This window comes from Scylla paramamosain, chromosome 38 (assembly GCF_035594125.1).
Source record: "Scylla paramamosain isolate STU-SP2022 chromosome 38, ASM3559412v1, whole genome shotgun sequence".
In the NCBI taxonomy this organism is placed as follows: domain Eukaryota; kingdom Metazoa; phylum Arthropoda; class Malacostraca; order Decapoda; family Portunidae; genus Scylla; species Scylla paramamosain.
The window spans coordinates 12,601,235-12,606,234 of NC_087188.1; the positions used below are offsets into that span (position 1 = coordinate 12,601,235).

Here is a 5,000-nt window from a genome sequence, read left to right on the forward strand (position 1 = left end):
AGTGGAGGAAAGAGCAGGGAAGAGACATACGAGGGAGGAGGGAACGGGAGAGAGAAGGAAAGAAAAAAATACGTCAAGAGAAAAAGGGGAAAAAAATCGTACACGAGAGGAAAAGAATGAAAATAAAGAAAGAAAAAAGTAAAAATGGGAAAAAAAATAACGTTGAGAATTTGAACGTCGGCTACAGAAATGAAGGAAAAATATGGAAGGGAAAAAAATATAAAGAGGGAAAAGAAGGAAAGAATTGGGAACAGAAAAGATTATACGTATGAGAGAGAGAGAGAGAGAGAGAGAGAGAGAGAGAGAGAGAGAGAGAGAGAGAGAGAGAGAGAGAGAGAGAGAGCGTCTGGCTTCTCTAAACTTACTTCATCCTAACACTTACTTCGACTCTGACTTCGGATTCGTCTTAAGGATTCGTCTTAACCTCAAAAAAAATAAGTAAATAAATAAATAAAAAATAAATAAATAAATAATGATAATAATAATAATAATAATAATAATAATAACAATGATTCAGAAAAGAAAATAACTTACATAATAAATACCAAACTAAGAAAAAATAGTCTTTAACATGTCCAGATTAAGTTTTGGAATAATTCGTTAAGTTATTCAAATATAGACGCGAAATAAATTGAGGTATTTTTTTTTTTTTTTTTTACTTACAAATTTTGACTTGCTAATGTAGATTTTTTTTTATTTTAGTGTTTTTTTTACAGTATTATAAAAGGTTTAGTCTATATTTGGTTAGGTTAGTTTTTTTTATATTTATTTTTTTTTCTTTTTTTTCTGTGTTTCTTTTAATCTCTGTGTTTAGAAAAAGTATAAGTACTCGTAAATATGAATCGTTTTCTTTATTCATGGCTTACTATTAAATATTGATTCAGTTCAGTATTTTCTCTTTTTATTTTAACTTTTCATATGTCTTTGTATCTTCCAACCATCACTGTGTTTTGAAATTTATAAGTGTGAGTGAATACTGAAGCTCCTTGGTGACTGAAAAAGTGAGGCCCAATGAATGAATGAATAAGTCTGCAAAATGTGAGTAATTCTGTTAAAATCGGCCGGAATATTATATCTGTAAAATGTAACCTGGCATGAAACAGTGTTTTGTGAGTGAAAATTTGTGATTAGAGTATGAGGATAAGATGAACCACTCTCTCTCTCTCTCTCTCTCTCTCTCTCTCTCTCTCTCTCTCTCTCTCTCTCTCTCTCTCTCTCTCATCTGCTAACTACGAAATTTTCAGGAAGATAATTTTGAAAAGTGATGCAGTTTTTTGTCTAAAGTGAATTGTGTGTGTGTGTGTGTGTGTGTGTGTGTGTGTGTGTGTGTGTGTGTGTGTGTGTGTGTGTGTGTGTGTGTGTGTGTGTGTTCATAAGATTTATCAACTTGTATGTTTACCTCTCCTCTTCTTCTTCTTTTCCTCTTCCTCTTTCCCTCCTTCCATTTTCTCCTTTTCCTCTCTCTAGTTTTCATTCTACTTTCTTTTTCTTTCCTTTTTTTCCTCCTTTTTTTCTTACCTTTCTTCCTCTTATTCCTCTTCTTTCTCCCACCGTTTAGCGAATTCTCATTATTTCTTCTTTTGTTTGCTTTTCTTTCTCCTCGTCCAATTGTTTTCTTCCTTCTTTTCTTCCTTTTTTTGTTCTTTCATTGTTTTGTTTTTCTCTCCTTTGTCTCTCCTGCATTTTGTTTGTTTGTTATTTATTTCTTGTTCCTCTTCCATTTCTGCCGGACCTTTTTTTAATTGTTATTCTCTCTCTCTCTCTCTCTCTCTCTCTCTCTCTCTCTCTCTCTCTCTCTCTCTCTCTCTCTCTCTCTCTCTCTCTCTCTCTCTCTCTCATCTTCCTTCATTCCTTCCTAGTTATCGTTTCCTTTTTCCCTTCTCCTCCACTTCCTCCTCCTCCTCCTCTTCCTCCTCCTCTTCCTCATCCTCATCCTCATCCTCATCCTCCTCCTCCTCCTCCTCCTCCTCCTCCTCCTCTTAGTTCTCTTTCTCTTCCTTCCTCCTCCTTCCGCATCTCTGTTACATTCCCAAGTACCAAGACAGCCTCCTCCTCCTCCTCCTCCTCCTCCTCCTCCTCCTCCTCCTCCTCCTCCTCCTCCTCTTCTTCCTTGCTAACCTCACAATGAATATTCAAAGAGGAAAGCAAGAGGATTCCCCGACGTCTTCTTACCCTCGAGGAAAGAATAAACCTTTCTCCTCCTCCTCCTCCTCCTCCTCCTCCTCCTCCTCCTCTTCTTTTTTTTTTCTTCTTCTTCTTCTGACTCTTGCTTGCCAAAAGGGTATCTGCATTGTTTCTCTCTCTCTCTCTCTCTCTCTCTCTCTCTCTCTCTCTCTCTCTCTCTCTCTCTCTCTCTCTCTCTCTCTCTCTCTCTCTCTCTCTCTCCGCATTCTTGCATTAGTATTCTTATTTTCTCTCTTTCTTATCAATTTATTCTTATCTTCCATTTCTTACGTACAAGTATTTATTTTCTCCTCCTCCTCTTCCTCCTCCTCTTCCTCCTCCTCCTTCTCCTCCTCCTCCTCCTCCTCCTCCTCCTCCTCCTCCTCCTCCTCCTCTTTTATCCACTTTAGGTCGTTAAACAAACCAACTTGAATCGGTTAGCTGTGGATTATGTGTGGAGAGAGAGAGAGAGAGAGAGAGAGAGAGAGAGAGAGAGAGAGAGAGAGAGAGAGAGAGAGAGAGAGAGAGAGAGAGAGACTGTTCTGTACTATCACTTGTTTTTCTCGTGTCAACAGATAATCTCTCTCTCTCTCTCTCTCTCTCTCTCTCTCTCTCTCTCTCTCTCTCTCTCTCTCTCTCTCTCTCTCTCTCTCTCTCCCCCTCATATCTCGTTAATCTCTCAAAATATGGCTACTAATTTCAACTTTTTTTTCCCTGTCGTCTTTTCTAAGCCTATTGTTTACCTACTTCATTTTCATCATTCTCTTTTAGGCCTAAGTAAGTAGGCTTCCCCCCACTTATCATATGGGAGAGGTGAGGGAGGGGAGGATAGGGAGTAATGGGGGGAAGATTTGGGGTGTCATATGGAGGAGGGGGGAGGGAAGTAGGAGAGAGAGAGAGAGAGAGAGAGAGAGAGAGAGAGAGAGAGAGAGAGAGAGAGAGAGAGAGAGAGAGAGAGAGAGAGTTTTCTTACATTTCTTTTCCTTCATAAAGTTTTTGCACATTTGCTTTTTTTGTGTTTTTTACTATTTTCATTAATTTATTGTATTTTCCTCTTAATCCTTTACGTTTATTTTTCTATTTATTTATTTTTCCTTTCATTTATTTTCCTTTCTAGTCTTCAACGTTCTATCTTTTTCATCTTTTTTTTTCTATCTCAAAGTTTTCTTGAGTCATCCATTTCCTTTACAATTCTCGTTTTCTTCACCAAATTCTCCATTCCAACGTTACCACTTTATCTATTTTCTCTTTCTTTTATCCTTTATCCTTTCCACGTCGTTTTCTTAAGTCTCACCCTTTCCTCACACTTCATTTTCTTCCCGTTTTCTTCACCAAATTATATCTATTTTATCTGTATTTTATATTTTACCTTTCCACACAGTCTTCATAAGTTCCTCCTTTCTTCACACTCCATCTTCTTTCCAAATCCCATTTTCTTCACCAAATTAAACATTTCAACATTATCCCCCCTTTTCTTTTCTTTTTTATTTTCACACGTCAATTACACTGAATAATTATACATTAAATTATCATCTGACGCGGGAAATTAAAATGCAATTAACATTTTTCCAAGCCTCTGATATGCTAAACAGATTCTCTAATTCACGGTTCGCTTATACACATCATACAAAGTTATTCTCATCATACATAGCAGGCTGGTGTTCAGAAATGCTCTGTTCTCCCACCACTACCATTTTCCAAGGCCACAGAGATGATAAGCCAGGTTTTCAATAGTGTTTTTCCTGTTAGTGTTGTAGAAACCTCATTAATCTGTCATTAGAATCACAAAAAACACCCTTAAACTTTCTCCTCTCATCACAACTGTTTTCAAGGTCACACAGAGATGATTAGCCGGTTCTCAACTGTTTTTTTCCTGTTTATATTGTAGAAAGATCGTTATTCTATCACCAGAATCATAAAAACCTCCTTGAAAATCCATGTAACATCACCACGATTATATTTCAAGGCCACAGACATGATTAGCTTGGTTTTGAATAGTGTTTCTCCTGTTAGTAATGAAGAAACCTTGGTAATCTGTTTCTAGAACCTTAAAAACACTCTTGAAGACCCGTGTAACTTCATTCAGAGCCTTTTCAAAGTAGTAGAGGTGTGGCGCAGTGTTCCAGAATATAGGCCTTAGAAAATCATAAATGGAAAATAGGTGGGCTTTTTAGGCCTAAAATATTGATGTAGGGGACTTTTATTTTTCTTTTCCCTCCTTTTTTTTTTCACTTCAGAAGTAAATGCATACTTAAGTGAGGGGGGTCTTTAAAAGAGAGGGACCAGGGGTGGGGGAGAGGGAGAGGGGCAGAAGAGTTGGAACGAAAGTACTTGTATGAGGGACTCTCTCTCTCTCTCTCTCTCTCTCTCTCTCTCTCTCTCTCTCTCTCTCTCTCTCTCTCTCTCTCTCTCTCTCTCTCCCTGCTACATTCGCCTCATCCACGCTCAACTCCAGTTCTCTTTCTTCTTTTTTCTTTCTTTCTTTCTTTCTTTCTTTCTTTCTTTCTTTCTTTTCATGTCTCCTTATCTTTTCTCTTTCTCCCTTAGAGTTCTGTGTCAAAAGCTGACTAGAGACGGATTCAGCGAGAGAGAGAGAGAGAGAGAGAGAGAGAGAGAGAGAGAGAGAGAGAGAGAGAATGAAAACTCGCTCCTCTCTCTCTTTCTCTCTCTCTCTCTCTCTCTCTCTCTCTGCTAATAATTTTTCTCTCCGGCAACACACAGGCCGGGAAAATAATAAAGATGATATGAATGTTTGTATTTTGCGTATAGATTCATTATGTCCTGTATTTTGGAGACAGCTTTTATATGTGCAATGAAGGAGCCTTAATAAATGGTCC

General features: G+C 37.9%; 1 protein-coding gene and 1 long non-coding RNA gene across 2 annotated transcripts in view; one reads left to right on the forward strand and one right to left on the reverse strand.

The window, feature by feature from the left end:
• Positions 1-5,000, reverse strand: part of LOC135091786 (acetylcholine receptor subunit beta-like 2) — a 122,412-nt gene that overhangs the window by 87,461 nt on the left and 29,951 nt on the right.
• LOC135091787 (uncharacterized) overlaps positions 1-5,000 on the forward strand; it is a 53,466-nt gene that overhangs the window by 44,351 nt on the left and 4,115 nt on the right. The gene's annotated exons all lie outside the window — the stretch shown is intronic.